Source organism: Mauremys reevesii, linkage group 1, assembly GCF_016161935.1.
Source record: "Mauremys reevesii isolate NIE-2019 linkage group 1, ASM1616193v1, whole genome shotgun sequence".
Classification (NCBI taxonomy): Eukaryota; Metazoa; Chordata; order Testudines; family Geoemydidae; genus Mauremys; species Mauremys reevesii.
This window is the reverse complement of record NC_052623.1, coordinates 69,621,822-69,633,395: the sequence shown is the minus strand read 5'-3', so window position 1 is coordinate 69,633,395 and position 11,574 is coordinate 69,621,822. Positions and strand designations below refer to the sequence as shown.

Below are 11,574 nucleotides of genomic sequence, written 5' to 3'. Positions count from 1 at the left end.
ATATTTTCTGTCTTATTATCTATCCCTTTCTTAATGATTCCCAACATTCTGTTCGCTTTTTTGACTGCCGCTGCACATTGAGTGTATATTTTCAGAGAACTATCCCCAATGACTCCAAGATCTCTTTCTTGAGTGATAATAGCGAATTAATCAAGTATATAAGAAGCAAAGTTTTGGAAAGGAGATGCCAAAACAATGCTTCATAATTCTCTCCTCCTGGAAGAGCTACAGAAGTTCCACATACCCAATTCTGCTAAATAAATACATAATGGATATGGGAAGCTATTTAGGGTAGAAAGAGGCTGGGAGCAGACTTTTTTTGGCCATACATTTCCCTCAGAATCTGAAATAAGTCACACTGGCAAAAGCAGCTAAAGTTAATACCGCAGCATTTAATTGTGATTGATGTTCTTCCATCCCCACATACAGCACAAACACAAGTGGCCAGGCCAGTGGCATCATGGCCAGGGTAAGCACCCTGGCGGGCCGGGCATGTATTTACCTGCTGCGTCCGCAGGTTTGGCCGATCGCGCGTGGTTCGTCACTCCAGGACAATGGGAGCAGTGGGAAGTGGTGGCCAGCACATCCCTCGGCCTGCACTACTTCCTGCAGCCTCCATTGGCCTGGAGCAGCAAACCGTGGCCAGTGGGAGCTGCGATCTGCTGAACCTGCCGACATGGCAGGTAAACAAACTGGCCCAGCCCGCCAGGGTGCTTACCCCGGTGAGCCACTTGCCAGAGGTTGCCGACCTCTGCTGTAGTGTTTGGAAGCTCCAACCTCTCCCTTTCCAAAGCCAACCCCTGTGAATAGCGCATTTATGAGGAACTCCACAAAGGGAGTTGCTATGTGAAGCTGGTCTCTGTAAATAGACCAAGTCCATGTCCCCTGTTTTAGACCAGGTGGGCCCAATAGAGCCAATTAAAGTGATCAGAACTATACATGGGGCTATAAAGACCTGTAATAGGGATGGAAGGTGTGGAGTGATTGATGCAAGTGGTGGTGAGGCCTGGGAACAAGGGGGTAGGTACCTAAGAAGGCTGTCCTGGGCCTACAGTTCCTGGAAGGTAACAGAGCTAACAGACTGCAGAGCTGGCTAAATAAGGACTGGCTGAGAAGGGTGAGCTGAGGAACTGTTTCTGTTTTCTTAATTTTTGAAAAATAAACCTGGTTAAAGGAGAGTGGGTAGGGCAGTGTGTGTTTGGAAGCTGTGGAAAAACCCTGCCTTGTGACGTGTCCTTTATTGTTTACTATGGATAGGTATACTATTGTCTTACTATACATATAGTACCTCTTTCTTGCAATTCAGGAAGAGGGAAAGGGTATTTGGCCTACATGTTATTGGCTGACCTTATCAAGTCTCCCTATCCTGTTCCTCAATGGCATTTTTTTCTCCAAGTAAAGCTTGTCTCTTCAGCTCATTTATACTTTCTTTCTAATGTTGTAGCTGTGTTGGTTCCAGGATCTGAGAGACATAAGGTGGGTGAGGTAATATGTTTTATTGGGCCAGCTTTTGTTGGCAAAAGAGCAGCTCTGTATAGTTCAAAAACTTCTCTTTTTCAGGTCTGGGAAAGGTACTCTGAGTGTCACAGCTAAATACAAAGGAGAACAGATTGTTTAGTATAAATATTTAACATTATAAGAGACCATTCCAGGTGAAGGGTGCATTTAACATCTCTGCAATCATTAGACAAAAAAAAGTGGGATTAGTGGGTTACAGATTGTTATAATAAACCATAAATCCAGTGTCTCAATTAATACCATGATTTTTAGTGTCTAGCAAAGTTATGAATTAAGCTCCTAGGCTTGTCTCCTGATGGTTTTGTGCAGATTTCCTTTGAGGATGGGGACTGAGAGGTGAGATATGCAGTGATCATTTTGTGAAAAGTGTTCACCCACAGGTGATATGGTATCTATTTTATAATTTTCCTCTGAGTTTAACTGAGAATGTAGTTATTTATTTTTTTATTTGGTTTCACCCCCATAGTTATTGTTGGGGCATTTAAGGCACTGGATGAGGTATACCAGATGTTGTGATAGGTATGTTTAGAACCTTGTTTGTTTCATTCACATGCATGGTTGCTTATTACATGTACTGATTTAATCTTTCATGGAATTGTTCAGCCTGCGTTCCCATTGTCTATAAATTCTTGCAGTCATGTTCTTCTGTCACATCTTATGTAACTCCATCCTCTTAAATGAGGGTGCAATGCCCTAATGTACTGTGACATGTTGAGCCTTTCCTGAGAGGTGAAGAGGACCCACTACTTTTATTGGAATAGAGGGTGCTCGGCATCTTCAGTGATAGTACCTAAGACCCTCATTCAGCAAGTTAGCACATAAGCAGTCCCATTGTCAGAATTAGATCCTATATTTATAGCTTATGGATAACAGCATTTTCAAAAGCACCTAAATGACTTTGAAGCTGAAGAATCATTTTCATGAGTGATTTCGGTGCTAGGCATCTAAGTCCCTTTGACTTTCAATGAAACATAAGGCTTTTCTACACAGCTGTACAGTTTGGACTATGGGGTTGTGAACTGCAGCATGCATTAGCATGCTGAGCTGTAATTCCCCTATGTGGATGCATGCTAGTGCACTCTGCAGTTCTCAACCCTGTAGCCTGAATGACAAGGCTATGTAGATATAGCCAGAAGCCTGGTCTGCACTAGAAAATAATGTTGGTGTAACTATGTTGGAAAAATCCATCCTCCTGTGCAGTGCAGTTAAACCAACCTAAGTCCCCGTGTAGATAGCAGAGCTAGGTCAACAGAAGAATTCTTCCATCGACCTAGCTACCGTGTCTTGGGGAGGTGGATTACATATGCTGACAGAAGAATCCTTTCCATTGGCATAGGTAATGTCTACACTTAAAACTCTCTAGCAATGCAGCTGTGCTGGTGTAGCATTTTAAGTGTAGACAAGCCCTAAGTGCCTAAATTAGATTCACAAAGTGGGCTTAGGCTCCGCATTACCACCCTTAACTTTAGGCACCCTAGTGCAGGGGTCGGCAACCTCTGGCACGCAGCACGCCAGGGTAAGCACCCTGGCGGGCCAGGCCAGTGTGTTTACCTGCCGTGTCCGCAGGTTCGGCCAATCGCGGCTCCCACTGGCTATGGTTCGCCGCTCCAGGCCAATGAGGGCGGCGGGAAGCCGCGGCCAGCACATCCCTCCACCCGCCCTACTTTCTGCAGCCCTCATTGGCCTGGGACGGCGAACCACAGCCAGTGGGAGCTGCGATCGGCGGAACCTGTGGATTCAGCAGGTAAACAAACTGGCCAGGCCTGCCAGGGTGCTTATCCTGGTCAGCCGCGTGCCAGAAGTTTCTGACCCCTGCCCTAGTGCAATCCACATCCCTGAGTTAGGTACCCAGGTGTCTCATAAAGGCATGAGGAGTTAGGCACCTAAGAATGGAATTCAGAATAGCCATCAAGCTGAGTGGGGAGCTGTCTAAACTAGCCAGCTGGAAATTCTGAGGAGAGGAATGGAACTCTGGGCCAGAGGGGCACCCCTTATCCCTGCTCAGGATTCGCACCTCTGAACCCAGTCCTGGGATTAGGTGCCTAAACCAGGAGGTATTAGCTCACTGGGACTTAAGCAAAAGCTAGGTTCTGAGCAGCACAGTGGCGTCAGGACTTATACAGCGTTGCTCATGGCCCCTCACAGAAACCTATGTGCATGGGAGACTTTAGGCACCTATAGAAATAACTGGCCACTGTGTGTGTGTGGGGGGGCGGAAGATAGAGGGAGCTTGAGGGTTTACATTTTTTAGGTAGGTGCCTACCGTGGCACATGGGAGCCTAAATCCTTTTGGGAAGCTAGACCCAAAGCACTTCGAAAATTTTACCTTAGGTTACTTTATTTGTGAACCCTTACTTGTGAGAAACAGTAGACAATTAAGAAGCCTTCCTCATTTTTTTCCAAAGAAACAGCCACCAGATATACAGTAATAATGACTATAATTACAATAACTAATGGACATAGTGCCTGATCCAACAATTAATTCAAAATATATCCTTACTGTGAACATAAATCAAGTCCATATTTTTCATAAATCATGTCGCTTTTGTTTTTATATCTCAGTGGCACAACTGAGTCAATTTATTCTGGCTTACACACTTGCATCAGGTTTTTGGTCTTGGCTGAAATAGAAATTGTTGTACTGTTTGAAAAGTTTATTGCCATCAATAAGTTTTATTAAAGCCGTCTAGTCTGCATGCACAATACAGGCTATGTACCACAGACCTAATTATGATCACAGTGAGGACAATGGAATTAAGTACAGATATGTGTATGTGTTTGATATATAAAATAGCATTTCCTAGTGGATCATCAGACTGGGATTTTTTTAAGAATGTTGTATGTTCTGCATGCAGTGTCATAAAAATGAGAATATTATTTAAAAGACATACATAACATCTTTTGAATGGTTAACAAATACTTTTCAAGTTCCTGTTTTATTCAGGCCTTGTGGTTACCAGGAATCCTTTCATCCTATAATACACAGTATGTTCTTGAGACTTTTCCCTGTAGTATAAGATATTAAAGGGAAAAATGGGGTGGGAGTTGGAGTTTAAGACAAAAAGTAAATATGCATAGATTTGCTAACAGACTTGAAATGCATGAAGTCAAAGCTTGCATAAAGTTCACCAAAAAGACTGGGACATGTGGGGGAACATGAAAAATGAAAGAGATATGCTGGGTTGAACAAAATTTAGTTGGAGGATTGGAGGTGGGGCACATGAGTATTGAAGTGATTGTGACTGTTGCTAGCTATTTGGAGGTCTGGATGGCAAATATCTGACTCTAAGCTAAAACTGGGATATAGCAGACCCACAGTTCAACTCCACTACCTCACCTGAGGGGAAGAAGAGATTGGAACTGGGATCAGCTACCTTTCTAGTAAGTGCTCTAGCCAGTGAGCTAGGTGATATTCACAGGGTGTAGGTTCCCCCCAATCTCTCCTGTTGAAGCTGTTCCACTTTGGATACATTCCTAAGGAATCAGGCCAAAAAGAGAGGAAGCATAGTCATCAGAATGACTTTTTAATCTGGAGGTTAGATTATTCACCTAGCATGAGGGAAATCCAGAATCCTATCCAGTTCCCCCACCTCCCTAAACATGACTTTGTTTCTTTATGCACAGTGGAACAGCTTCAGTGGAAGAGACTATGTGAGCCACACATCAGAATAGCCAATGCTCAATGATTAAGGTGCTCACCTGAGGGGTGGCAGATCCTTGTGCAAATGTATTCTCCCTCCCAGAGAGAAAGGGGACTTGAATGGGGTGGGGGCATTTCCCACATCCTGGTGAATATGCTAATGAGAGGGCCAAAAGCTACAAGCGAGGATGTTCTCCTTTTCTCCCAATTGTTTTGTTTGGAGATAAGGTCGTAGTGTTCCCTGAAGATGAGTTAGGTGAAGGAATGACTGTCACTCCCAGTTTGTGCATTGCAGTAGGGTTTAGGGTCTGGCGAGGAGGCCAAGAGGCAGAAACATAGGTGCCTCAGAACCTTGCATAGTGGAAATTTAGATGCTGACTGACTTTTTTTTGTTTTTGTTTTTAAGGCTTGTACATGGTTAGGTGGCGGCTGAACATGAGATTTGTGAATTCCAGTGGGGTCTAAATCTGGGATTTATGCACCTAAAATGTCAGGAGTCCCTTTGACTCTAGCCCATCGTGCTTATCTCAATGAGGAATCAGACTTTGGTTGGGGACTTGAGGCAGTTCTTTAATATGAAAAAACATAAAACACAATAATTTTCACATAAAAGGAAAAATGTTTCCCCAGTTCTGATTTTTTTTTCCTAATGGTGAAAACTGAGAACCACATATTGCAGCTCAGGAGAGAGAAGGTCAAAGTGCATTTTCAGTTTGCTGCATTCACTTTGAATCCCATCCTTGTGATAAGTATCACTCACTGTGGGGAGACCTTAGAAGGAAAAGGAGTTTTGTGCAGGCATCAGCGATGGTGGTGGTAGGAAGGGGGACATCAATGGGGGAGGAACAATAGTCCAAACAGTCGGTTAACAGGAATTGAAGGTTGTTCTTTTGTTTCTGTTCTTGTTAGCTGGTGATTGATGTTCACTCTTGGGTGCACTGCTATTATATCAACATAATATTTTGCAAGTGTTATTGAGGTGGGGAGAGTGACTTGATGGAACTGTAGGGTTTTTTTTTAAGTTTATATTTGCAGGGGGCTGAGAAGGATTATTAAAAATTAGGCTTATACTGATGCAGAAAACAAAGCAGTAGAGATCAGCCTGTGTAATGCAGAGATGGAAGCAGCAGTCATCAGTATTTCTATAACACTCAGGCCATGTTATGTATGGTTGGCCTCAGCTTAGGACTTTTTATTCAATGGTATCCATCATCCTCTCTTCTAAATCAGAAACAATGCCTGTCCTTTAGTGGCTCCTCAGTTGATGATATTGATGAAATTGCTAATTTTCTCAGTAGACAGAATTTAGAAGTGTAAAAGGGATCTGTATTTATCTGTCATCAAACATCACATCATCTGTCAGTCACATGTTGCCCCAGGTACTGGGCAAGCTGTTAGTCTGTTACTAATTTTAGCTTGTTTTTATTCAGCATGGCTTGTTTTCTTGGGTCACTAATTAGTATATTTTTTTATGGCTCAAAATATGTCCATCTACTGTCCTGAAAATTGATTTGTTATGTTTGGGGACCTTCATATGCTAGCACATATGTTTCACAGCTGCTAATATGTTTAGCTGGTCCCTCTAACATTTTGTGTAAGATGAAGGGAGCAGTAGTTTGATTATATTTATATAGAGGTCACCCAGCAGTTACAATCATACTTAAGATGATGGTGGTGAGGTGGAATTGCACTTCTAAACACCTGTTGGATTTGTTTTCACATGCTCAAAAAAGCCTACACATTTCATCTTCTGGGTCCAATTTACCATCCTCTGTCTTTTGTCCAAAAGAAAATTTGAGCAACGTATATTCTGAGTTCTGTGAAGGATTGAAAAAGACATTATTTTCAAGTTAATGCCTGAAAAGTGTGCAGAGACTTGGGGGGGAATTATCTAAAAAATTATTGGAGGCCTGATTGAGGTTTCTTTTGAGGATTTGGCTCTAACTTATTTTAAAATACCACATTCTCCACTCTGTTGTACCAGTTTTATACTGATAGTGAATGGAATGCATTGGAAGGTTTGGGTGAATTGGAAGCTGCTTCTGCTGCTTTGTAACATTGACTCCAAAGGCGTCACACTGGTATAAAAACACATTAATGGAATGTGGAGTCAGGCCCATCGTTCCACCCAGATTTTAACTATCCAGGAAATTAGCAATGCATTCTTGGCCAAATGAAAAGAGAAACAAGTTTTTTACCCTGAAGCTTGATGCCATGTAGCAGTTACTCCTTTTTCCTTTGTATATTCATTCAAATATTCAGTAACAGATTAAGTGCAACATTCTGAAAATTAAGCCACCAACATGAAGTTGGGTGTACTCCAGGAAGAAGAGGGGCTGTGTGTTTATGTGTTTGTTTGTTTGTTTTCCAGAGATTCTTTCACTTGGAACCACAATAAGACTTGACCTCAGCATCTGAGGGATATGAAATTTGTATGGATCCTTTCTCCACACTAGCTACATTTCACAAGGGTCTGTCACAATTGCAGTCCATGTGCTGTCTATAGTGTAGGGATTTCGGCTTCCTATCGTCTCTTATTGAGTGATTCTTATCCCCAGGGACAGAGAGTGAGTGAGGGAAGCTGTTGCTCCTGTGCCAGCCAGCAGAGATGATCAGGCATAGAAAGAGTATGCTGAACCAGATCAGGTTATCTAATTTCTACTAAATCATAGGGAGAGTGGACTCTCAAAACAATATATACACTTCTTCCCTGTACCATGAACAGAAATTGCATTGGGTTGCTAGAAACTACTTACAGAATTTTATTGTATCTATCAAAATGACTAAGCTGAGTGAAGATGAAGTGTCCCAGTCTCCTGTAGGGAAATAACCCATGCAGAACAATGGAAACTGTTAAACTGAACTTGTGGAATTTGACAATTCTTCAATTTGTGTGGGTAGAAGGGGAGTGTGCCGTTTGACCTGTTCAAAAAGGCCAATAGTTCCAATTCTATAAGCCTTGGGAGATATTTTGGGAGAAATACTTCCTGTGGGGTCCCTTACTTCTCACCTGGCCACTCATGGTCCCATTATCTCTTGAGCAACCCTGCTGTTGCTGAAGACAGTATATCTGGGACTTGCTCAAATACAGGTACTCCAGGAACTTCTCCCCCATGCAAAGCCCCAACTGCAGAGGAGAATTTCAGTTTTCAGCATTGTAAATTCAAGGAGCAGCTTGGAGATTTCTATTTCCATGCAAACCACTCCCAAATTAAGGCTTTTAAAAACATTCCTATTGAGTCAAGTAATAGCCCTTACATCAGTGGTTGGAGGAGTTTAAGACTGCTCCCGCAGGTCTGCACCACAACAATGGGTTCACTCACTCATTGCAATGGTTCAATCTCGGGCACCTCAGTAGGCATGGGGTGGTTCAGATTAAGGCAGCCTATTAGTACATTGGCATACATAGAGCATTTCTCCACTTGTGAATGGGGAAAGAGGCAAGGAAGTTTTGAACCTTCTTTCAGTAAGCAAGCTGCTTTCTCTTGCCTACTTACAGGTGGAAGATAATGAGGGAGAAGAGTAGTAAGGAGGAAGGAAGTTAACAATCTTCATAGACTTTCAGAGGACAGGGAGTTTATTGCAAGGATAAACCTTCATCCTTAGAAGTAGATGTGGGGATGCTCCTTGCCAGAAGTGAAGTATTGGCTTAATTTGGTTGAGCAGAGCCTGAAAAGGAATTTAGCAAAGCAGTACTAGACAGACCTCATAATTCATTTCTGCTACCATTTCGAGATGTTTTCAAGGAAAGGAAGGCAGGAGGCCAATTTTCATATTCAGCTTCAGGGTGGATGCACTGATGAGTCAATGCACCCAACATTTTTAAGTGCAATTCAGCAGCTTGCCTGACAAGCAGTAAGTAATTAAATTTCATGTGTCTGGACTGTTTTTGTTGTTGTCCTGGGCTGCTCGTAAATAGTATATTTCCAGCCTGCACCTGACTCAAGAATGACCACAAGTTAATAAATGTTAACTTTCTGGCTACAGAGTTGATGTCCTTTGTGACAAATGGGTGAGTTACTCCAGAAAAGGGATACATGTGAAATGTATGTGTAACCCTTCTGCCCCTCTGTTGGGGCAAAAAAAGGCGGGGTTCAGTATCCAGGGTTCCTTCTCAAAAACAATGCAAAAAACCCTCGAGCCCCCCACCCCCCCCCTGGGACAACCACCTACCACCCCCGGGCGCCTCTAGCAATCTAGGAGGCAAGCACGGCACGCTGCAAGCACGAAGTCTGACAAAAAAAAATTAAAAAAGGTGGAGGGAAACAATGAGAGACACAACAACAGACACCACAAACAGGACTATACAAAAAACCTCAAGCAAATTCCTCACTGTCCTCAGGTTAGTCCAGGTCTTAAAAAGTCCAACAACAAAAAAAAAGTCCCCAAAAGTCCAAAGTCTCCGTCAGTTCCCCCACCACCAAAGAGTTCAGAGTTTTACCCCCAGCCTGGGTGGAAATGGGAAATGGGGGGAGGGGGGGGCTACAGGGCCAGGGCCGGGCCCCCGCCGCTGCCCCCTTCTCCTGCTGAGTTCTGCTGCAGCCTTCACACACCACACCACCACCACTCCACCTCAGCCACCTCCTCCAGCAGACCCGTGAACCGCCCCCACCCCCCCCCCCACACCCCACCACACTGCTCACACTGCCCATCCAAAACTGCTCTGCTGCTGCTGCTCTGCTTCTGCCAGCTGCTCTTGATAGATCCTTCAGGCTCTCTCACTCCACTTAGCACACTCAGTGATCTTAGCTTAGTTTAGTTAGCTTTTTTAGTAGTTTGTACTAGTACCAGAGACCCCCACCAATTCAGGTTCAAGTGAATTCAGAGGTCAGCAGCCTCTCTAAAGGTCAAAGGATTCAAAATTAGTTTAGGAGAGACAAGAGAGAGGAGAGAGGAGGTGTTCCAGGCCCTCAAAGCCAGGGGCCCATACCATCAGGTACACACACACAGTCCCCAGCCTCTCTCTCCCCTTCTGTCTGGGTCTTTGGAACCCTGTCCTTGTCTGTTATTGTAGTATTTATCATGGTTGTCTGTCATCTCCTCATCAAATTCATTCATCATTCACATAATTAAGGTAACAGCCTTTTTTTTTTTCCTGCCCCAATAACAAAGAAATTGGGGATTCCACAGTGTGAAAATAACCTTCCCATGCTGCTGTGTGTGGTGTTATGTGGAGTGGGTTTACCAATGCAATGCATCAAAATAAATTCCTTCAATACCACATCATGTGTATGTACCACCAGATGTCAGATATGTAATGTATATAGACTCTGTTTGATGTAGTTTGGAAATTCTACCTGCTTGCAAAGATCCCTTAAATCATATTCTTATGGACGACTGGAATCAATCACAAATCTTCCAAAGGCCATAGTTCTTTAAGTTATCCAAACCTCCCCACACAGAAGCTCGTGTACAAAGAGGATGTGATCCTCCACTCAGTTTCACAAGTCTAACTTGTTTTAAATCAACAGAACTAGACCAACCCAAAACCAGTGTAACACAAGTGGAGTATGTGTTCCAGACTCTTTAGAATGCTTCAGGGATGAAAGAAAATGAGCGAGAGAATGATTATCAAGATCAAATCAGCATGTGAGTGTTCTATATGTGATAGCAATTAAAGTATTTATTTGTAAAAGCCAATAGCTCTTCAGTGTATAATCAACCAATGGGAGATTATGTTGATCATGTAATGATTCCAAATTTGTGTAATTGGTTTTGTGTGTTGTTGGATATCTTGCCAGGGATGTTGTATGGGTGGAACTTCTCTGGAGTAGGTCTCACCTGTTTGTTTCCATCTTCAGGAAGATTGGCTCTCTATCATGCCCTGGGTGTGAAGTTAATCTCTCATCTTTCAAAGAGATTTTATTTTTCCAGCTTTCATCCAGACTTCTAATTGCTATTACTTCAAACAGGACAAGAACTAGGCAGATCAGATATAATAGATGGTCGAAGTATAAGCCAAGAAGGAGTAGCAGCAAAGAAAAAAAGTGTTTTAAACAAGATTCTCTGGTAAAAATGCCAACAAGAAGAGGAATATCTGGACACCAGAAATTAGTCACTTTGGTAACAAAACATCCATAGGAAACCATTCTCAGCACAAACAATAAGGAGGTGAGCAAGTAAAGCTCATATGCTTGGAGAAGCAATAATAAAATACAAACCACTCCTAGCCAAAGATATTTTGTTTTGTTTTTTTCAAGCTCTCAGATCTAATAACCAATTTTATAAATGTTAAAACAGTAAAACTTGGGCTAAGTGATGTAATTTAACTGGGCAAAACTACATGGAAAAACTGGGCTAAACATAATGCATACATGTTTATTCTATATTGGGATTATACATTTGTATTTTGTTTATCCAATATATATGCCAATAAGTGGACAGTACAATACTCTATTACATTTGCTGTTAGGTCA

General features: G+C 42.6%; 1 long non-coding RNA gene across 1 annotated transcript; it reads left to right on the top strand.

Moving 5' to 3' along the window:
- The first annotated feature begins 982 nt into the window (after positions 1-982).
- Positions 983-11,263, top strand: LOC120399082. Its single transcript, XR_005594948.1, has 3 exons — positions 983-1,117; positions 10,630-10,747; positions 11,071-11,263. It is a non-coding gene; the product is annotated as an uncharacterized LOC120399082 (long non-coding RNA).
- The last annotated feature ends 311 nt before the right edge of the window (positions 11,264-11,574 follow it).